The 24,636-nt window shown below is 37.6% G+C and overlaps 1 protein-coding gene across 6 annotated transcripts in view; it reads left to right on the top strand.

Moving 5' to 3' along the window:
* LOC146365608 (leucine-rich repeat and fibronectin type-III domain-containing protein 2) overlaps positions 1-24,636 on the top strand; it is a 136,353-nt gene that overhangs the window by 44,271 nt on the left and 67,446 nt on the right. Inside the window, exon 2 of one of the 6 annotated variants that reach the window (XM_084914808.1) lies at positions 4,482-4,646. The exons of the other annotated variants lie outside the window; for them this stretch is intronic. The gene's annotated coding sequence lies outside the window, so the exon portion shown is untranslated. The remainder of the gene's footprint in view (positions 1-4,481; positions 4,647-24,636) is intronic. 6 annotated transcript variants of the gene reach the window in all.

Genomic DNA, 24,636 nt, shown 5'->3' with positions numbered 1-24,636 from the left:
CCTTCTTGTTCCAGTAGTCCGCTTCTATTCAGTGTATACAAGATCACAGGACCCTAAAAGCTTTCATCAGGAACTCAATGAGACGTGGCAAACAATACTAGATGCCAACTTTAAGCTAATTGCACAATTTACCATCAAGTGTGGGATCTACCAAGGAAAGGCCCTGTCCCCGTTGCAGAGGAAGTGGCTGGCATCCAAAAATCCTACCAGTGGTTGGACAAAGGTGGACTGAAAGACAGCGCAGAGGCACTAATCATGGCAGCACAGGAACAAGCTCTCAGCACAAGATTGATAGAGGCTGAGATCTATCACACCAGGCAAGACCCCGGGTGCAGGCTGTGTAAAGATGCTCCAGAGACAATCCAGCACATAACAGCAGGGTGCAAGATGATAGCAGGCAAGGCATACATGGAACGCTATAACCAAGTGGCTGACATAGTGTACAGGCACATCAAAATGGGAGATGTCTAGGGTAGTTGAGAATGACCAAGCTAAGATCCTGTGGAACTTCCAGATACAGACAGATAAACTGGTGATGGCCAACAAACCGGACATAGTAGTGGTGGACAAGCAGAGGAAGACGGCTGTAGTGATAGATGTAGCTATACCGACTGATAGCGACATCAGGAAGAAGGAACATGAGAAGCTTAAGAAATACAAAGGGCTGAGAGAAGAACTCAAGAAAATGTGGGTGTGGGTCAAGGCAATAGTGGAGGGAGGAAGACGACAAAGCGGACAAAAAAAAGATCTCTGAGATCTCTGTCCAGTAGAAAGCAGTCGTAGGAAAAGCAAAGACACGGTGTATGACCTTCAAGCTCTGGTAGACGACCCGAATTGAAGGATAAAGACCGCCTCTCACAGCGAGAGGAGAATTTTTTATATATTATAATATATAAAAATTCTCCTCTCGCTGTGAGAGGCGGTCTTTATCCTTCAATTTGGTGGATTTTTTTTTTTTATGTGTGTGGATTTTTGTTTGAAACTTTCTGAGCTGTGTGCATAAGTTAAAATCCATAATTTTATAGTTCAGATGATTTTTCATCAGTAATCTGGAAAATAGACAAATTTCATTTACAATTGGAGACTTATTGTGAAGTATTGGGTTTGACAGGTGTGATGATTGTGGTGTTATTGTGTGCAGTTGAATAGAGCAACAACAAGGGCAGACAAGGAAAAGCAAAACTTAAGTTCTTAAATAAGTGTCAGCGCACAAGATTAAGACTGTCAGTTAGATTCTCAGGTAGCACAAACTAAATTCAAATTGCCTGTCTTTTTCAAACTTGAGTAAAGGTGGACTGTGCAGCTTCTGTGACAGCTTGATGTCACTGGTGTTATATGAATCATACAACAATGAAGTATTTTTTTCATGAGGGAAACAATTACACAAGGACAACTCATAACAAATTGCAATGTTATCATCTTTTCACTGCCTTTTTCCAAAGAACAAAGAGTTCTTAATGACATTCTCTGGTAATATCACTCACTGGTATTCTACAAGGCAGAAAATGTAAAGCACATTCAAAAACTATTCAACCTACAAGGTTTGCAGGAATGATTCATTAGCTGACTCATGTTAATCAGGGATGTATTGAAATATGTAACGTCCCTTGTTAACCTTTCATTTTGTGAAAGAACTGAAAAAAAACTGTAGTCAGCCAGGAGGCATAATGATCACTTTATGATAGATTTTAATAACATATTTATAACTCAGGAATGTAAGTAGAGTTTTAGGTTGTCTGAGGATTAATGTGGTAATAATTGAAATTTTAGGGATGAAAACATAAGCCATTACTGGGTAATATGTGTAAAAGTCGGGCTAATGGCACATTATTTTATATAAAATCTTGGCAAATAATACTACTAGAATAAAAGAATAGCCAAGCTACATCCCATAAGTTGAAAATAATCAATAAATTGTGACACATTTAGTGGAAGAATACTTTACAATAAATCCATTCTATAAAATATTTGAAATGACCCCCCAAATATTATTAAAGGAGTAAATCATTACAAACTTATGTAGCACACAAAAAGTTAATAAAATGTTACTAATGTTCTACAGCACCAGCCTCCATAGTCAATGTCATAAAAATGGACCGAGGTTTAAATCTAAACTCGTGGTGGGTTTTTTTCTTTCTTTTAAAAAAAACGAAATAAATATTATTAGTTTTAGGTTGAAACCATTAGGCTAAAGTTAGTTTTAAGGTTTAAAACAGTCAAGCTAAGGTTAAAGGTGGAAAAGTTAAGCTAACAGTACAGAAATGTTAGAAAGATGAACCAAATGGCAAACAGAACAAACCTACTATGCTTTAAAGCTAACAGGCTGTGTTTTTGTTTTGAGTGTTAGTCATTTATCTACTGCATTCATCATTTAGATGTTTGTGAACTTTATATCCAACTACAGGCAGAGTGTTTATGTTAAAATTAATGCACTGAAGTAGTTATTCAGTCTGTTTGGGAGTGTCTTCTGACAACTGGGATGATTTTTTGTGTTCAGATAGATATGGATTTAAATATTAGAGCATTAACCCGACAACTCTAAAGGTTTCAGCCAAAGATTTACAGTTTCCACTCAGAGTCAATAGGTGGTGTTTCTGCAGCTCGCTGGATAATGATACATTATAGTGACTTTAGAAGGGCACTTGAAGAAGTGAGACTTCAAAGAAGCAACTGAGATAGCAGCTGCCCAATCAGATCTCACTTTGGCAGGATAATAGCATTCAGGTCCCTGGAGGCAGAAATGAAGATGTGTCATAAATTATGAATTTCCATGAGAACAGATATGGATGGTGGTGTCATGCAATAATTGGCACAGCACTTAGCTCCAAGAGAAGCTGGCTGGTGGCTGAGTGATGTACGCCGCGGGCACCTGCCTGGAAAACATGTTGAAGTGATTTGCAAAGTCAGCATGACGCAAAGAAGCGTCCTCTATTACCATGTTGACCCAAGGCTGTATGATGGGGCCACACAGTAGGGAACAACAGTAGGTTCAAGGTTAGAAGAAACCTGTGCCTATGGTGTGAACCTGGAAATGAAACTATACCCACACATCTTACTACCCAGCAGTGCAAGTCTAAGTTCAGGCATGACGTAGTCAGGTAAAATGAGAAAAGTGATAAGCTAAAATGTACGTGTGTGTGTGTGTGTGTGTGTTTTACATAATAAACCACACTGATTTCTAGTCAATGATAAGCTATCAGTAAACACCATCTTCATTAGAAAGATCTAAGCTATACCAAAACAACTTTACATTTTTCCGCAAAGAAACAATACAGTGCATAACAAAGCATTTCAAAACACGTGTTCTTTAATTATATGCAGTCTTTGCAGATGGAAAGTTTGTGTGAAGGAAGGGGAAAATGGTAAAGCAATGTACAAGCTTACAAAGCATAAGAGGTAAAATGCAATCTGAACCCAAACTACAAAAACTATCTACTTCTACGTACATAAAATCAGATCTTCTCTGTTTCTGCAACGACAAAATACCAGCATAAACTAGCAAAAAACATAAGTTTAAGCCGACCCCAGCCAAGCAGTCAAAGGTTGCTACAGCTGGCAAGACTTTTCTGTGAAGTGTTCCTTGACCTGGATTTCACCAACTTTGCTGTCAGTGTGTTAGAGTGCTTAAACACTAATAGAAAGACCTTGTTTCCTCATTAGGATAGAGATCTGTGCCAGTGTTTGGAGCAGTAGTCTAAATTTAACTGGTAATTATGTAACATCTCAGGATGTGTTGTGGAGTAACACAAGTATTATTACTTCAAAGACTAAATAAGCAACATGACCCATAAATTTAAAAAAAGGAATGGATAATGTGGAATGCATTACTTTTTGAGTAATCCACAACAAACCTTATTATTAGACCAGTTGAACTGTTTTTATTTGATAGCTCAAGTAAAAACACTGTAAGGTAGCCACTATGCAAAGATGGTAGAGAGGTCCAGTCTTAGGTCAATGTCTTAATAAAACTTAAAGAGGTAGTTTAAACACAGTTCACATTTTACAGGTATCTGATTTTCTTATTAATTAATTTTGATAGACTGTGTGTGCTTAGATCCTGATCTGATCATTTTTAGAGCCACTCTTTAAAGATTAGAAAGGTGAGCCTCATGATCACAGAAGTTGTGTTGGGAACATTGATTTTTAAAATTGTGATGACGCTATGCTTATTTTATGCATTTTCCCCCTAAAATGTAACAAATAAATTGTCTAAGAACAAAACACCAGTCATAAAGAAATCTTGTCATGTATCTTACTAGATATAATAAATCCAGAAACAAGCAGCAAATATAGAGGCAGGTTTCAAAATTATGCTGGCCCCCAAAACAACAGATCAAACTCCAGACCTCAGCTATAGGTTTCTAGGGCCACTCGTCTCTCTTCTTCTAAATAAACAGGATTAGAAGCCACACAAATGTCCAAAATCAGTGCCATTTCTCATCCCATCCTGCTCCCTGTCTCTCCGCATTGTTTTCCTGCAGGTGAAAAAGTGAACGGATGAGGTGGAGGACACGCACACGCACACGCACACGCACACACACACACACACACAGACAAGCACACACACAAACGTCACCTTACAACATTCATCCGTGGGAGGAAGAGAACAACTTTGGATTGTTTGTTGCCCGCAGGAGGAATTCAAGGTCAGTGCATAGTGCGTTCACACACGAACTCACAGAGTCTGACTTGAGAACAAATAAACAGAAGGACAGTCTTCCTTTCTGTTGCTGCTTGACTATAATCATAAGCTTAATAGATAAATAATAGAGTTTTATATCGGTATTTATTGACAGTTCCTTTCATCCTTGCATTCTTTCACCAGTTTTTTTTTTTAATCCTTTTCAAGTAAGTTTCCATCTTTGGTTGCCCTTTTTTAACCCCTCCCCCCGACACACACACACACACACACACACACACACTTCCTTTCTTTTCTTGATCTCGCAAGTCTTACTTCCCTCTTTCTTTTTTCTCTCTTCATTTCTTACTTCCTTACTCATCTCTGCTTGGCTCTGAATTTTATCCCCTCCTTCCTCTCACATTTATTTTAATCCCCGCTTTCTTTTTCATTTTGCTTCTACTGTCCTTCCTTCTGTCCTTTATCCCCCCCTTAACATTTCTTATATCTAAAGAAAACCACTAGTCAACATACCAAACAAACATTAGGCTGTCCAAGGATTTTTTTCCCTATGAAGTCCACATACTGGGAAGAATTTGGGTTTTAATTGCTTCCCCATAGATCCCTGCCTCACCAAGGAACTGGGTTAATTGCATAAGAAGACAGAGGCATTTTAATTGAATGCTGCCAGCCACAGTAACTCCAGCAAAGCCGTGTCGCAGGTTATTTAGCTACAGCTATGGAAATAAAGATGATATCCAGCTGTTTTCTGGGAATGACGACGCCAGTTTCAAAAAGCTTTTAAAGTGTCATTCCTGCAAAGACATCCTGACAGGATCGTGTTTACTGTGTCTATTTAGCAGTTCAATGTTGTAAGTGAGCTACACCTACAAAGGTTGCTTTAAGGTTAAATATAGTACAAAAACTTTACTTACTACTAAGTTTTCAAAGCCTTCACTTCATCTCAATCTAACATTGCTTCCTCTAACCGATTCCCATGGGGGAAGGGATTTGATATCCCTAAGCAGCAATGTATGATGTATGAATCTATCCACTTCAAGTTAACATAGTGTTTTTGCCAAGGTCTTAAGGGTGGAATGAAGTGAAATAAGATTAGTTCATCATGCTCATCTATTTGTTATAATCATGCCCCAAAAGTGCTGAAAACAATGTCGACCACACAGTGGCATTAGTTGTGCACTTATTAGTTAACTGATAGTCCTCAGGCTGATCTCACAGCTGCATTATTAACCAAGAAACTGTTAAATGTCAGGATGATAAACTAATGCACTCAATGTGTGGAAGTCAAACGTTTTTATTCCCATTTTATTCCCAATTATATTGTGGGATTTTAGCCAGTCATTCGTAAGAACAGACAAGGATTTCACAATACCTGATCATCCCTCCTCAGCCCCTCAGTCTATATCTAGCCTTCTTTCTCCCTCCTTCTTTCTTTTCCTTGAATTTCCCTCCCCTGCCTTGTTCTTTCTTCTTTCGGCCTTCTCTGCTTGATTCTGTTTTATCAAGCTCTACTTCCTTTAGTTCTCTTATTCCTTGATTGCCTGATTGGTTTTATTGTTCCCTTCCTCACCCCCTGATTTTTTTTTATGCTCCCAGCCTCCCTCCTGTCATTTCTTCCTTATTTTTATTTTACTTCCTATATTCAAAAGGCCTAAATTTGAATCAAAACTACTTCTAGAAGCTAATAGAGGCTTGGAATAAATATCATGTACTGTATGTATACAAATTATAACAGGGTCAAATATACGCTGAACGCAGTCAGCTCTGCATGTGGCACTGGGCAAAACAACAGATTGATTTCATTAAATGAGTCTTCTGTAAATGCACTCTCCTATATTAGTACCTAATACAGAAATGGTATGGTACAACTAAAAAAAGAGGCAGATTTAAATCAGGGAATTGCAAACTATGCAGTTGTCTGTTTTATCAAATAGGTTAAGTCTTTCAGTTTAACCAGTCTGTAGGATGTAGTATTGAACATGGAGAATATCAGAACAGTTTGCTTTAAAAAAATAATAAAGTAACTGAAGTGTGTTGGTTTCTGAACACCGTGTCATTCATTCATCTACTCACGCCATCTGCCCAGTCTGACTAACAAAAGAAGGTCTGGATCTGCCACATTACAAAAGAAAATGATTTGGAAAAAATGTGTGTAAATTGCTACATCTGATATACTCTACATCTCCAATTAGACTACAGACATTTGAATGATCAAGAGTGAAAACTGCTTTGATATTGTTTATTTTTCTTGTAAAGTCGAGCCTTTCCTTTGTGACTTTTAAGGGTTCAAAGCTTTTCCCTTCTGCCTTTTTTAAGTTTCTTCCTTACTCATCAGTCTGACATTCAATCTTTTGTCAGTTTCATATTTTTGTTCTCCCCATAATTTTCTCAGTTTCTACCTTACTTCTTGGTAACTGTAGACAGCTGTCATGGATTCAATGATACCTTTAGATGAGGTTAGGGCCATACACTAACAAACTCCTTCTGACCGATACCTGCCACAGAATCTGTGTAAAATATTCCAACAAGTTACGTCACTAGCTGAGGAAAATAATACCTGTTTAGAATCTCAGGGCACTGTGAAGGACAAGCAGTGTCAGCCGGAAACAAAGGGAGACTGTAAATTGTGTTTCGCTGCCAGGGAACATTATGGTGAGCCTATAGTTTGACAACACTAGTTTTAGACCTTATAGGAAGTTTACAGAGTTGTTTACACAGAGAAGTATTCCACAACCTACACTAATGGACAAATGAAGCAGGGTTGTGTGTTGTGCAGCATGCAAACTGCTGTATATTCTTCACTGATTTGAATCGGTGTTGAGCTACAGTCACTGTAAAACATGAAAAATTTTAACCAGCAACCATTGCTCATTAACTTAAACTCATTAACCTCCTACTGTATTTCAATAAGAAGAGATCATTAGAGGGAATTTAACATGATTTATTGATATACTGAATTCAATTATGCTATTTGGCGATTAGATTCCAATGGCACATCATAGCAGTGACAGGAATTAGGGCCGGATGAGTGACTTGCATTAGTTGGGGATGGAGACAAGGTGGGTCGCATGGTTTAGTCTACAAGGAAGAATGAAATATGAGCAGTGCAATTTAAAGAACCTAGAGTGGAGGCTGATTGGCTTTAAGAAAGTGGGCAGAAAGATGATTGCCCCCAAGCACATTTGAACCCCAATGTCCAATTTGTTTGAGGAGCGTTGCTATGTTCCACGCTCAGGCATGATTAAGCATGGCAATCAAAGAGGTGGGCCGATTGTGACTCAGTTGGACCTGAGCATAGTGTGTAGTGTGATCGTTAAGTCCCCCTCATCACTTAACTCCAGCAGTTCCTCAACAGCAGCTAATATTATCAAAATCACTGTGTTAGACAATTAAATTAGGATACTCTTTATCCTGCCCTTCTTGCAGCATGCGACGAGATGTAATAGTTGTTAATCACTACACGAATTAGAAATCTATACAAAAACTTCAGAGCAGCAATGGTATTTAAGACAGAATATCAATAATGTTAGCCAATCAGTGTTCTGGAACTCATTGGGTGAATGGAAATAGTCATTCTATCACATTATTCCACTCTAATTGATATGTTAAAAGTCAATCAGCTCTTTCCATAGTGCACCTACCACTCAACCTCCACACACTTCCTACTCCATAATCTGAATTTTGATAATAGCTAAGGGAATATTGATTTGATCTTTATAAATGATATAGATTAAGAGAAATGTAGCTCTTTGTGGACTGGTTGTAGTTAGAGCTATTTGAGTTGAAGGTTGTTTATAGTCTTTTACTAATAATAACAATTAACATGCCAAGTGTTTTCAGGAAGTATCAACATGTTTCCATGGCTATCGAGTGATTAAAAGTATTGAAACAAGGACTTAGTGCGTTTTTGGATGACTTCAAGAACATAGATGGTGACTGTGGTTTACTGAAGTTTAAATGGAAAAACCTGTTTGTTTTGTAGCTTAGAGTATTTCTTTTTTTATTGCTTGATGAGTTTCCCTTTTGAAATAGCCTTGCAGACAATATTGTATAATTTTGTGTATTGATAACTGTCAGGTTTATATAGTGAATTGTCATTTATGCTTGGAAATATTTACTCATATATGCTTAGAGTTTTATAATTAGTTGTAGATTGACAGAGGTTTGATCCGTAGTAGTCTGTGGAGACTCTGTGTGCCTCCCAGAGCACTCTGGCATGCACACACAACTTAAGGTCAGGAGAAAGTTTATATCTGCTCTTACTGATTTATGGTATAGGAGGACACCTACTCTGTATCTGGTTAAGTATAAGAGCCTTTTGTTCAGATGGACCGCTAGACTCCTGGCACCAGCTTTGGGGACTCTTCACAGGGTCACATCGTGACCCCACACACACACACACCTACACGACACACAGACAAGGTATTCTTTGTCCACATGTATACCTATGTAAGACGTCATATGTTAATGAACCTATACATACTCATGTAACCTCAATAAAGAGCAGTGTTACGGGGGGAGCCGACGAGAGCAACATAAAGAACTTTGCCTACTCGTGTCTGGCTTTGCTGTGCAATTGAATTGTCTTGAACGTTCCAGCGAATAGGTTTATGTTACAAACCTATCAATAACCCTGTCACTAAAAAAAGAAGAAAAAAGTATATCTTGGCCAAATCAAGTGGCAGCTTCTGGGGCTGAAAAATGAAACCTAGCCATTTTGATTGACGGGTGCACCAGCAGGCTAGTGTAGCTGATAACCGTCTGCTAAGCCTGACTGCCACTAATCGGAGTCGCTGAGCTGGGGCTTTTGATTATATTTGTGCATTTGGTGCCTTTGAGAGCATTTTTATGGAATTATATAACAAATAATGTGGCTTGCTGTATGCTACAGATGGTTGAAGATGGTGCCTCAATTTTGGTGAGTACACCATGGACACCTCAGACTTTCATTACAACTTGCCACCTACAGTAGCACAGTTCTGCAATGGTTGGAAGTATAAATGAGGGGAAGAATGAGGCGGACAACTCCACAACCTGTGTCTATAATGGGGTCTCCATATGAACTTGCTGATCTGGAAAAACAAGAAAGCATCTGTAAAAATAGGAGTCTCTATTTCCTAAGAAAGTTGAAATCGTCTAATGTATGCAACAATTTGCTGAAGATTTTCTAAAAAATAAATAAATAAATAAATAATAATAAGTCAGTTGTGGTGAGCTTTGAGTATACATTTATGTGGTCGGCTGGGGGAGCAGAGGGGAGCACCATCAGGTCTGGTGATACAGTCAAACTAACTAAACTGATTAAGAAGGCTGGCTCTGTGACTGGCTGCAAATAAGACACATTTCAATACACTTTTGGATAATCCTTGACCGCCAGTACTTACTGGACAGACAGCAGGGCACCTTCTATAATAGAGCTTTTCAATTCCACCACAAGGACCGATACAGGCAACACTGTCTAGCAGAGAATAAGCTGTTCTTTCAATTTAAGGTTTGATTGCAGTTTTAAATTTCTATTTAGCTAAATTTATTTTTTAAAATGTGTTAGTGTTGTTGTGTTGCATGCACACAGTTTGCTATTTGAGCTTGTGCTCCAGCCCTAATTCAAATATGATAGCTTTTGGCTTAAGAAAACACTCCATGATGTCTAGGTGGCTATGTCTATTTATATACAGCCTATGTTCTGCATCCAGCATATGGTACACTACTTTCAGCTTACAATGTGAATGTCCTACGAATTACAGGTCACTACTATGTTACTACTGCATCACATCAATACGCATTGCATGTACTGTTTGTACTGCTTAGATGCACCATCGAATACAGCATAACTATTACTGTCAGTTGGTGAAATAGCTGGTTTCTCTGACAGGAAGAAAATACTGCTAGGCACATGTTGTAATGCATTGGAAGTGATGTGCTCAGATCTTTTTTTTTTTTTTTAAATAAAGCCGAGATGTATTGTTTCCACTGCAGATATCTTCAGAGAGTGGGTGTGTTTGGAAGCCTCTCCTAAGAGATCTGTGAAAGGAATATCGGGAAATATGTGATATGCTTAAAACGTTGCCCAAGCAAATTGAGTTCAAAGAACTAAACCAAACTTGACATTCAAACAAAATCTGCTACATCCCACAGTCATGAAGATTATATAAAAACTGGCTGATGAAACTGTAACAGATTTTTCTGTGCAGCAAAATGTGTTTTGCCTACTTTGACTGAGCTTTGATCAGAAAATGTGTGGATGGTGAGATCTCTGAATAGTTTTTTCATCCTTCAGCAAGTGTTTGTGAACTTGTCCCAAAACTTCCACCCTGGTTGGTGAACAGTAAAGCATTAGCTAGTTAATCAAAATGATAAGTGGGTGTGTTTGAAGGCATGTCCTTGCCACACATGTTAGGAGAAACGTGTAAGCCAGCTAAGGTTTTGTTTCTCATGTGTGTAATTGTAGTCAAAACAGTGACATATGGTTAGAAGTTTCCTGAGGGCCAAACATATATTTCTACCTAGACATTCTTTCATTTGTGCTATAGTAGGCAGTGTTTTGTGCTAAATAAGACTTCTTTTATAGATACAGATAAACTGGCCTCATGCTGACTGAGTTCTGGGGGAAAACAGAGTAAGACAGTGATAAAGTATCTTCAATTGTTCACTGGCTGAGGATTTTGTTATGCCATTTGGGTTGTACTTTTATAGAGTAAGGACAAAAATATATACTTTTTCATATAAATCCTTGGCCTACTTACACTAAGCACAAAGAGCTACATCCAGTGGGGAGGTTTCCAGTAATAATGCAGCCAGTGTTGCACAATCACAATCATGCAGGACCTATTGGTTCTTATTGTCTGCTTGATGTATCTAGAAAGTGAAGTTGGTAAAGCATGTGTTTCTTTTAGCCTTTGCAAATCCAACATGACTTTCTACTGAGCTCTGACTTGAACATTTTACTACCTATTATACACTATTAAAAAATTTTATGATTTTTTTTTGTTCCATATGATTGTCAAAGTCTAGGTTAATTTTGGAAACGTGAAAATCTTGTTGGGTGGTTGTGTAGGAAAGAACCAGTATGTCTCTCTTTCTGCTGCTTATGGGTTTGACATAATGTTGTTTCAGTTGTGTAGCTTATGCCCTTTTAAAGTGTCAAAATAAATGACTCATCATGCTTTTCCAGACAGAGAAAGATGGTCAGGATGTCATCATTGTCTTTTCCTTAAAAAAAATCTCTTAAGCAAAGTAGTTAAGTCTGGAATTTATTTACCACTGACTCACCAAACCGTGTCTCTTTAGTTCAGCAGTTTGTAGTTTAGTTAAAGTGACTTAAATAAAAGTGACTAGTGCATCGGAGCCAATTATTCGACTGATGGCAGTAATCTCCATTGAAATGAAAAGATTTAGCCATTATGCATGCTAATTCTAAAGAGTTGCATTCACACCCTGCTGGGAGAGTGGGAGGAACAGTGAAATCTCTTGCCATCCTGGCTCCTGAGCATTCACATTATTCCTAATTGATTAACCTTATTATAGGCACATGGGAAATAAAAGTTTAGACTAAATTAGCTACTTCTGTGTGTTACATATCTGTCTTTGTTAACAAGAGAAAACAGTCACAAAGAGTTGCCCCTTTTAATTAGCTGAATCAATTGCACCTGCTTTAATGTAAGATTTTATTTTGTCGTGACTGCACTTGTGACTTAGTAGTCATTCGTTCGTTCATCATTGTTTTGGGACTCTGCCTTGATTCTCATTTTACATCTGTCAGCATTGATTCTGCTTCCATTATTTATTTTATGTCTTTTGTGATTACCAGCCTGATGGCGATTATTATCATGGTTTCAATAAGCTAGTTAGTCCTTGGTGTATAGATATGCTCCCTTCCTTCACTTTATTCAGTGCCAGGTTGTTGCTGTTTTCTAGAAAAACCAACCAAAACAAAAGCATGATTAAAAGTGACTTTAAAACTTATTTTAAGCATTTATAATTTCAGTTGGTAATATCACCACACCACCACAGGATATTTATCATAATTTCCACACATCCAGATGGGGAGAAAGGTGATTATGGACAATGGGCAAGACAAATCGGAACTTAGGAGCAACAACTCTCATCAGATTTTGTCTTCTGACACCCTTTGAATGACATCAGCATTAAAGATTTTGGCAGCCTGCATCATTCCCTAGCAAACGTTTAAGAAGAACCGAACAATTTCACAGGTACTGAATTGTAAATAACCTGCAACCATCAGAGATACATGCATATTAATATGAAAGCAATAAAACCAGTTATTAAGTTATTAGTTGCTATTTAAATGCAAGTGCAGATAAGGTAGCTGTATCTCTGACAAAGACAGATGGATATCACTGTCTCATAAAAGTATTTGGGCATTTTATGAGACAGTGATGATCACTTCTGAGCCATCATAAAGCCCTATTAAAGACTTGAACAGAATGTGAAATTAGATGTTAAAAAAATCTCAGCCTTGGCCCTGATAAAACCTGCGAAAGACACGTCTCTTCATCAAAAACTTGTCAGTGACCTGAAAAAGTGTCTGCCTTGATTAAAAAGTATTGATTGAGAATGGAAGGGGATCTGGGCTATTTTCTGTCAGCCAGAAGTGAAAAAAACAACCAAACTCTCAGCTTTCTATGGTGTTATGACGTGCACTGTCTGCCTAACCTGCCGTTTAGCCCACTGAAAGCTCAAGGGCTTCTTAGATACAGATTTGATTTTAAATAGAGCCTTCTGTGATTGTCACCGTCAAACACATACAATGGGACTTAGTTTGACAGTAGTTGTATTTGAATACGCTCTCGTATAACAGCATGGGTAATGTCTTTTATTCCTTTCTTCTGTTTTTTTCATCTTTGGCACAAGAAAAAACAAAATGAAATGAGTTATCATTATAACATACATTTGTGCCGACAATAGAAACAGAAACAGACAGACAGTACATTCTGCAGCCTACACAGCCTCTTCAGTTTTGAGTAACAGTTCCTGGATGTGCTGTTCACAGTGATGATTAGAACCACAGCTGTTTGTTCTCTCAGAGCTGGTATGACTCAGAGCTTCACGTCTATCTAATATGTGAAACACTTCTCATATCCTGGAACTTATATCTGCTATCGTCCCTCAACTCCAACTGGCCCAACTGTCTTTATTGCTTATTGACTTGTCGGCAGTTTACATGAATACCATGCCATTGTGTAATGCATTTAGAAGGCTTCCTGTTAACTTTCCTGTAAAAGTCAATCTGAAATGCATTGGCCAGCCCAATAAATAAAGATAAGGTTGGATCACCACCTGAAGATTGATTATCACCTAAAAATTGATGTTGAAGAATAGAGCAAAACCCAGAAATGTGTTCGTTGTATAGATACTGCATATTATTTGTGTCAGTACTTTTATGAGTTCAGTGGAGGCTATACACATTTGTAGTGCTTCCATCAAATAAGCAATTTCGGAGGGTGGGTAGCCTGATACAGGTTTCCCCCCTTAGGGCTTATGCTATCCGCTCACTGCTGAGAATATTCAGTTTTAGAAACTCCCATACTTGACCTGATTTTCTGCTCTTCACAGTACATGCCAAACTGCTGTCCCTGTGCACTACACTCTCAAGACCTGAATGGTGTGCAAGACTAAGTACTCAGACTTGTGCCTTCAAGTATTACATATGTTTAGGGTCCAGATAAGACTGTAGAAACCATCCAACCATGCAAACCTCCAAGTTGTACTAGAGGATGGTTAAAAGTGTGGTGTGATGGGGATAAGGAAACAAAAGCAGGATTCAATGATTAGGGTTTGGGAAACACTGGTTTTAGGCAAGATAGTTAGATATACTACTTTCCTATATCCACATCATATCCTTACACCTAACCACATATATAAAAAAAAATCAGTATTCCAACCACTTTTAAGTAAAGTGATAAAATTATAACATGGTGTACGCCTGGGTTTCATTTATAATAGACAGTAATTTATTACAGAGAGACTAGGAAATGAGCAGCTTTAATGAAGACCAAAATATCAGATAAGTGGGTAGCAACGTCAAAACGTCTTGACTTTGGGACACTGTCAGTCAGCCTGAAGATCTGAAGAGGGACAAAACATTATTTGGTGATAAGTTATGTGGCAAGTCAGACTCACACAGGCTCTATGCTTGTACATTAAATGTATCTATATCATTGTTGGAACCAAAATATTAGATAGAAAATGTCATAATGTATTGGCTCACTGGGTATATACTAGCAGTAGACATAAATTGTGATTTGTATTGATCCCATTTGAACATCACTCCTCAAAAGAATGAGCTGGTTCATGGCAAGCTGTGCAAATTCATGGTCTTGAGAGGATTCATAAATACAAAAACCTTTTAAAACTTAAAAACTGACCAAATCCGACAGGAGGATTTCCCTGCAATGTACAGAACACATTTGTGCCCCCAAAAGATCAATCCATCGGTACGCAAACAGCTGTTTCTTGAGCTTCACAAAAGTCTCCATTGTTGTGCAATCCCCACATTGTAAAAATTGCAATGTCTATATGATTGCATACATAGCATTTGCAAGTTGATTCCTCATACGTCTCAATCTAAATTGAGTTAAACCGGATTAAATGGTATGTAGAAAGTAGCAGTGCACTGAACAAAGTAATAATATTGCTGTAAGGGGACATTTTTCAGCAAAATTATTAACTACTCTAATGAGAATAATATATCCTCAAATCGCTGCCAGGGTTTAATGATGGCAATGATTGTCAACAGCAAAACACTGTTTCCTAAACACTGTTTAACACAACAGGTGACCATTTAGATTACACAATCTTAATTACACTGAAAGTGGTATCACTGCTGGAAATTTGAGTTAGTGAAATTTGAGTCACTATGTGATGCAAGGATTCAAACAAAACTCAGAAAACATCAGACTTACTTATTGCATACTTTATTGTACATTTCGATTTACACAGGTATTTCCTATTAATATAAACCTGATATTCATATATCATATATAAGTGACACATTTTATTTTCCAGTATTATACATAAAGCAAACCCAACGTTTTTCCTTCGCAAAAAAACACTGACATTTTTGCTCTGGCACTTCAGCTTTGTAGTGTTTGTTTCAACTACCTTCAGTTTGGAACTTCAATTAGGAAGTTTGTGATTGGCTTAAGTTTCCACATGACTTAGTTTAGAATGGCACACACGTGTATATACAAAAGCCACACAATTTTACAATACATGTTAGGAAAAAAAGACCCACATTATGTCCAAGCCAAGTGTAATTGTTCCAGTATTAGAGCAAGAGAATAAAACATTTTTTAAGTTTTCATCATTTTGTGAAGACAGAAACCTTTATAATTCAAGTCTGGAAGCTAAATAAGAAGGTGAGCAAACTGACTAAGAAGCCTGAAGACTCTTAAAAAGACCTCAGAACTCAATTGCAGAAATAAGAGAACCTCCTTGAAGCATGGCCTTGTCATCAGTGTTCTATTAATCTGGCCTTTAGTGGAGTGGCTTTAAAGATAGCACTAGAGCAGGGCATATGACAGCCTGCCTGGAGTTTGATGAGTGGCATTTAAAGAGCTTTTAAGGGTACAAAGAAAAACATTATACGGGCTGAGGAGGAAGCATGAATTCTTTAGGCTAAAGCTACAAGGGTAACAGGCAAACATTACACATACTGATCATCACGTTATTAGGTCTATCCCTGCTGGAAATATGATGGGGAATATCTGACAAGAGGGGTTATTCACCTTTTAGCAAAATATTTAACCCAAGCCTTCACAGCAATGACATGTGAATAGTTCAGAGCAGGTGCATGAGTCTGTAGGGAAGGGAAGGATTTTTAGTACCCAAAACATGTGTTCCATTTATATCAACTAGATCTTTTTGTGCTACATGAGTGAGTTTTCATGAAGCTTCAGCATGTATAAGGCAAGTGTGGGTGTAATACTGGCAAACTTGTCATATTGTATCATTTGAAGTGAACAAAGGGAACAACCATAGGTGAAACCATCATTCAGGGGCCATTGAGTCATTAGGATATCCAATGAATGCTTCCAATTAATGCCAAACAAGACATTTCTTCTTTAAAGTCTATTAAAAGTTAGAGAATCAGAACAGATCTGCACATAAAATGTGCAAATCTATTTCATTTCTAGTTTCAGTTAATAGAAAAAAAGGAGAAAAAGACAACTTTTTATTTTAGTGTGACTGACTACTGACAAAACCTCTAATGTTTTCCTGATCAAAGGAACTATTGATAGAGGGATGTGTTTTTCTTCCTCTAATTAGCTGGTGACACATATATTGTACTGCCAGACAACAAAAGCCCCACTTCATGCAAATGTGGAGCAACTTTTCATTTGCCTCATCAGAAGAGCTGACTCCATGCTGATGCTGAAGCTAAATATAGAGCCAGCCCTATTTATTCATTCATGTCTCTCTGGGGTGTTTTCTGATATTTTTGTGCTTCAGCATCTTGTTTTTTGCCATCAGCAGCTGGATTTACAGCGCTCGGCAAACAGAAGGCAGCTTGTTATCAACAAACATCACTGTTTGATCAAAGGGAGGGAAGGCAATGCAGTCATATTTCACTGACTGACTGACAGCATTCTGAATTTTTAATGGAATACTTTATGGGTGTTTTCAATAAGTTAATCACATGCGACACAGCCCAACCTTTGTATGTACAGTCATTTACAGGCTACTTTACTATTAACATCTCTTCTTATGTCAGTGAACTTTGATTAATGTAATGGAATTTTCCATTCTGTCTGTAAATCAGCTCACTGAAGGCTTGACCAATCACAAAAGGGGTGGACAGTTTGGAACCAACCCATATGTAATTCATGTTTTTTATCTGCTCATATTGAGCCTCTCAGCGATCTCAATTATTTATTATTAATTTAGCAGTTTTATAATATAAATAGGATTAAACAACGTATAGAAGACTGTTTTCCATGGGGTCACTGGGTAAATCCAAGAGTATTAAAAGGATTTTATGGTACAGAAAGATGTGTTTATTTATATGGCTCCATGTCCACCTTTTTGTGATTGATTTAATCATTAGGGCTTTAAATACTGTATGTCAAATGCTTAGTCAGAATGGATTTATCCCTCTAGCAGAGGGTGGATTATTTTAATATTCCCAAGTTGCTAGACTAATTTAGATCTCATTTAGTAGTCATATTCTTTCTCCTCTTTTTTCTCTGTGTGAAGTGTAACTTTTCTGAATAAGGTGGAATGATTTTGCTAAACTTAAGAAAATGCCTGAAGCTTGGCCACACCAGCATAAAGAGCTTATATAAAATGACCATTGGAAAAAAAAATAGGAAGCCATCAGGAGAAAACTCTGCAGAAGCTCATCAAATGAGTTTTCTACACATAGGTACTGGTAATTTCTTTAACCATACTATTTACGTTGTAACAAACAGCGATGTAGACAATGTAGAGTTTCTCTTTGTGATGTAATTTTTTTATGTACAGATAGCACTAGGATAATAGGATGATTCTCCAGCAGCTTTCTTCTAAGATGTATTTGAAATAAACTAGAATACTGTATCAATCACACAGCATTTTAATATGCATTTCAGGTTTAGACTTGAGTATATATATATCTATTTTTTTCTTTACTCGATTTCATCAAGTACATCTATAGAAGCATCTGACCTTGATTCCTGCAAGATTCCATCTAGGACAAAGCAATATATAAAAGAAGAGCAGAGTATGTTCTTCCCCATCGCTTGCTGCATTGTGAATCCTGTCCAAGGGGCTTAAGAAGGTATTAAAGAAGTGATTCCTTGATTAAACTGCTCGAAACTTCCATTAATGAAATGTCACCAAGAGACATTGCAAAGAAATAAGGGGATCACCCCCCCAAAAAATGAATGAATGAATGAATGAATGAATGAATGAATGAATTAATTAATTAATTAAAAGTTAAACATTTTAATTAAAATTTTTCTCTCTTCCGTTGCAAATGAAAAAAAAAAACTTTAAAAGTTCTGCTGAACCCAATCACTGCACAGGCTGTTTCATCAAGATATATTCATGGTACTTACATTTAATTTACTTACTATGTGGAATTTTCAGAATTATATACATGGCATTATTGGATCATAATTATTAATTTTTTGATGTAGATATCTCTTTAATGTTGTAGATGCTATTGATTTTAACTATGTATACATTGTTCATTAGCATGATCTATAATATTGCAAGTAATCTGCAAAATAAATAACTCAGACTTTAACAGAAATAACATGTAGGACAAAGTACAATAACTGAATTTAAAATATTTGAAAGTTATAGCAGAAAGTGGTGTAACATGGAAACACCTAAAGTACAAGTACATTAAATCTGAGTTCCTGAGTAAATGTGCTCAGTTGCATTCCCGGTCCTATATGTGGTCTTATGAAATTGTATTGGGAATTGAAAAGTTCATAATACTCTAGTCTAATGGCTTTGGTGACAAAAACAATTTACTGTCACATAATATAAACAACCACACAAAAAAGTCTGGCCTCCGTATTTTCTCTAGACTGCGGAAATGCTTAAAAAAAATTGTAATTATTGGTAAAAGTGAAATTGTTAAGTAATGTTGATGTCATATCAACATCAACAATGTCAATTCCTGAGTTTAGTACACCTTTCACTGCTGTATACCCCAGAAACCTTGACAGATAAAACAGATTTGTCGTTTCCTCCTTTAGTCTCCTGAGCCTGTAAGGATGCAATGAAAAATGTTGATAAGACAACTTGAAAACACAAAACGTATTGTCTGGTGGGCAAAAATGAGGAGAAAAAAATAAAAATGTTTGTGTTGCACAAATATTCTTTATAGAAATATCCTTTATTCTCCCTTATCGGGGAAATTCAAGTGTTCCAGCAGCAAAGTCAAAGGTAGATGTGCAGATTCAGACAAAAGTAAAGAACAGAAAAATAAAATAGTGACTGTACAGTAAGTGAGGGCAATTTTCAACATAAGATTTTTTTTTTAAATGTACACAATGTGCTGTATATTTGTGCTTAAACAAAACAACAGGCTTTTTACAGAAAATGGAAAAACTGTGCCAATAACAGCAGGGATGTAAACAACGTTTTCTGTTTGTTGGGAGCACTGATGGTTATAAAGTCTAACAGCTGATGTGAGTAAGGACCTGGAATAACGCTCCTTTGTGCACCTACGATGCAGCAGTCTGTCACTGAAGGAGCTCTCCAGTTCTGCAACAGCTTCATGCATGGGGTGGGAGACATTGTCCAAGAGTGATGTTGTTTTTGCCAGAGTTCTTCTGTCTCCTACCACCTGCACTGCACTGGGTCGAGGGGCCATCCTAGGACAGAGCTGGCCTTCCTGATGAGCTTATCCAACTGCTTCCTCTTAGCTTTAGATAAGCTGCTGTTCAAACAGACAACACTATAGAAGATGCCTGAATCCGCCACAGAGTCAAAAAACATCTCAGTTTCCTCAGCAGGTAGAGTCTGCTTTGACCCTTCCTGTAAAGAGCATCAGTGTTGTGATTCCAGTCCAGTTTTTTGTTCAGGTGAACACCCAGGTACTTATAAGAGTCCACTATCTCAATGCCAGTTCTCTGGATTTCCACTGGTGTCGGTGTGGTGGATCTGCGTCTGCGGAAATCCATCACCGACTCCTTGGTTTTTCTCTGCGCTGATCAGGAGATGGTTCCACTGACACCAGTCCACAAAGTCCCACTGTGTGTACTCTGAGTCATTCTCACCTGTAATGAGGCCAACTATGGCAGAGTCATCAGAGAACTTTTGTAGATGGCAGCCTGGGGAGTTGATAGAAAAGTCTGCAGTGTACAGGATGAACAGGAATGGTGCTAGCACAGTTCTCTGCGGGGCCCTGGTACCGCAGACCAGCCTGTCAGAAACGTAGCCCTGTGTCCTCACATACTGTGGGTGGCCAGTGAGGTAGTCCAGTATCCACTGGGACAGGTGATGGTCCTCTCCTGACAGCTCCAAACCATTCTGGATGGTGTTATAAGCACTGGAGAAATCAGAGAGCATGATCTTCACAGTGCTTCCAGACTTCTCCAGGTGAGTGAGAGCTCAGTGCTGGAGGTAGATGTTGGCATCATCCACCCCGATGCTGGTAGGCTAATTAGTAGGTACAGCAATCAAAGGTGCAGCCATCATAACCAAAAGCCTTATGTACCTGGACTGCTTTTCTATACACAACTGCTCAAATCAAAAGTCTCTGAATGTGTTTCAGTGATAGAGCAGCAAAGACAAATGAACCATCACTCTTGTCTCCATTATCTGTTTTAACACACGCGCGCGTACACACACACACACCTATGTATGTGTAAATAGCTGTTAGACATTTCTAAGTCATAAAGGATTTAGCGCTTGAGTGTTTGACACACATTTAACGCCTACAATAGTGCAAGAATGTGACATACAGAGGTTACTTATTAGCATAATGCAGGCACAGTGACCAGCTCCAGTGTGGCTACAAACCTTTATGATACAAATGTAGGTGAAGCTACAACAGCTGAGGGAATTGTGAAAGCAAAGAAATGGCCTAATGACTTGATGATTCGATCCAAGCAACCATTTATTAAATTTAATCATAATATAACTATCAGAATTAATAGCACTGGAAAATTTGACTTTACACACAGCATTTCAAATGTGTTTGAAATTATAAAGCAGTTTCAGAATTATTGTACTTAACGATCCTCAATCAAGCATATTTGCAAATGCTTAAAAATATTCTGCTTTGAATATTAATTTGTATTTGATACGTGTGAAGCATTTCTAATCAGGTAATGGATTAATTTTTTTGTAAAAGCATTGATCCTCGCTGAAATGATGCATAATGAATGGATGATTTTCCTTTTAAAAACTTGTTTAAAGATATTTCATACATACATTTTTTAACTGTTTGTGTCTAAATCACAATTGTAAAAGGCATCTTGTTTCAGTTACTGTCACTTGATTCATATGGAGAAACTTTTCTTTAATGCACATCATCCTGTACAGTGTAAGCAAAACACACAAGCTTATACAGTTCAAATATGGTTTTTGCTGGGTTCTTTAGAGAATGGTCCCGAACAGAATACTGAAAAAAGTTAAATGGGGAGACAAGCATCTTACTTACTTACCTAAGCTGTTTATGTTAAAAAAAAAACATGTTAGAAAGGTTATAAGTACTGACTTGTATGTGTTTGCATGTCTGATGCTTTCCATGGCTCACCACCTCACTCTTCTAGCCAACATTTAACCTAATATGGGAGGAAATTAGAGCTCCCAGAGAAAACCCACCCAGGTCAGAGGGCATAATCTTCTATAACATTCACACCTCCAAACCTTGTAGTTGTGAAGCAACTGTCATACCTCTACTTTAAAGCATTAAACCTTATGCCTTGAAGGTAATCAAAAGTAAGATTTAAATTATGCTTACTATATTTTCAGTCATGATTAACAAACACACACACCGATAAGCACAAAACCAGAAATGGCACTCAAATACAAAAGATATGCGAATAGGGAAAGGGTTTTCTGCCAATGAAGTGTTAAATGAGACATTTTTGGTTTTTTCACTTGACTGTCTGTGATTAACTCTGACAAGAAGATAAATGTAGTGTATGGCCATCACACTGAAAGTACCCTGGGGCTTTGGAAACTACAAGTTAGTGCCGTGACTACGAAACTACTTGCACTTAACTAACCCATTACTCAACTCAAATTTAATCCATCATTTTGACAGGACTTAACCTTAATTATTCCCTGTTTTTATTAATGGACAACAAATGGCCTTTCAGTTAATAAGCTTTTGCTGTTAATAAAAATGCCTTGACGTTAATTAAAAATCTGTCTCGATGACAAATGTATGCATTCGTCATCTGTGTGAAAGGCATTCAAACAGCCTAGTTTATTTTAAACAAGCTCTGTTTTAAAAGCGGTTGTCAAGTGATGCTTTTAGGGTACAAGCTATCAGACATATAATTCACTGAGTACATTTCAATACCTCAGGGATGTTCTGTAAACTGTAAAATGCAAGAGTCAAAACAACACAATAGTGCCGTTTTCACCGAGTGGTTGTTTGCCAAAAAGAAAAAGAAACAAAAGAGACTGCATGCCACGAGCAGAGGTTAGAAAGAGAGATCCCATGTATTCATACTGTATGGGCTGACCTTTGAAAATGCCAGCCTTTGTCGTCAAGGAATGACCCTCTGGCAAAGGAGAGCAGTTTCACTGCTACAGCGCCTACATGCATAATGTGTCCATCAGCTCGGACCAGTGTTCTTTTACTGAGAACTTGGTGTGAAGGAGCTGTTTAAAATGAATGAGTCAGTTGGTGTTTTTCTTATGCAAATAAATACCAGGTAGTGTAAACAGGGTAGATAATGCACAGGACAGGAGATGAAATGAGCTTGTTTTGGGAGTTCATTTTGGGTCTAATACATTTTAACATTTACAGTACAGTACAGTAGTGTAATAGACGCAAGTGCATTTTAACCTGACAGAAAAAATGAAAACAGGAGCTGGAGGTGCAGCGTCTTTATAAAAGCCTCCTCTCAATACTCTTCCTAAACACATTTTACAACAAGAAATAATTTTGGATTTTAAAACATGTCATTGCTGTTTGCATACATCTTGTGTACAGCACTGGAGGGCCAGTTTACACAGGCGATTACTATATGCAGCTTCATCATAGCTCTTCCATGCAAATGAGACCACAATCTCATTTCTGCATCAGCCTGTTTGGATGTTAAACAGTGTGCAATGCATTGTATTACACTTTCCTTCCCACCATTTCACACCATGTACACAGACTGTGTAAAAGAAATGGACATACTTAGCCTGAAGTCGTTATTAGTTTAGTTAATACCAATTTAAAGCCTTTTGTGTTTGAGTCTTTCTTAAAAAAACAAAACAAAATATCACAAGTTAAAAACTGAATGCACCCAATGCTCTGAATTAGCTTTCATGTGTTTGATTCTAATTGAACCATATGCTTTTTAATGTTACATTCAACATTAAGCTTGCAACTGAGACCATAAATGAGGAATATGATTACTATGCAACAAACCAAGTGAGCTGCAAGATCAACATCACTGTCATAGAGTTCTGTTCAACAGGCTTAATGTATTTGCTGCACATATTATGTGCAGTATAACATATAATTATATAACATATAATAAACATATAGGGATAGGATATAGTAGTTACATTTGTAAAGCTTGGGTAAAAATATTGGTATTATGAGATCAGAGCAGACAGGCCTACTTTACATTAAAGCTACTCCATCCTGCTGTTATTTGAAAATCCATGTTTGATTATTCCTCTGCCAAGGGGGAGGAATTGTGCAAAAAAAAAAAAAAAAACTACTAAGCTGCATTCCCTGAGTTCTGCTAGCGTGGTGGGTTATGGGCAAAAATGAGTCTCTATAAAATCAGGTGCAGCTTTGGATCACTGTCTTCAAAAATTCCAAAATAGGCTATTGGCCTTTGCAGAAGATGTGCTCTCCACATAGGCTTCTTGTTAATTTTATAAGTTTTCTTCACTAATTTGTTGTGACCACTCTCCATCCCCCACACAAGCTGCTTCACAACACAACTCTCCACATATACTCACTTGGTATTCTCCCGAGAGGTCAAGCAGCAAGACTGGTTTCAACAGTTAAGCATGTATATAATGAATAAATGGTTGCTGGTTGGAGCCAAGGTAGCATTAATTCCTTTCAAGCTGATTTTGCTCAAAAACATGAATTATGAACCAAAAGGCCCTCTGTGGCAAACCACAAGCTGTGTGCTGCAAAGCTAAAGATAGAACCAACAGCAGGTCAAGCTAACCTCCCCTGCACTGAGCCTACAGTGTTGTAAAACCACAGTAGGTTCAATGAAGAGGAGGTTCAGAGAGCGTATTTAATGTAATGTAAGACTGAACGCATGCCCATATGAAAGAAGTGATGCAAGTGATGCATATTATTAATAATGTATGGCACAGTTGGGGTGCTGGCAATGACAAAA

Source organism: Perissodus microlepis, chromosome 19, assembly GCF_051167445.1.
Source record: "Perissodus microlepis isolate ML-2025 ecotype Zambia chromosome 19, ASM5116744v1, whole genome shotgun sequence".
In the NCBI taxonomy this organism is placed as follows: domain Eukaryota; kingdom Metazoa; phylum Chordata; class Actinopteri; order Cichliformes; family Cichlidae; genus Perissodus; species Perissodus microlepis.
Note: the sequence above shows the minus strand (reverse complement) of the source record. Positions and strands in the feature narration are given on the sequence as shown.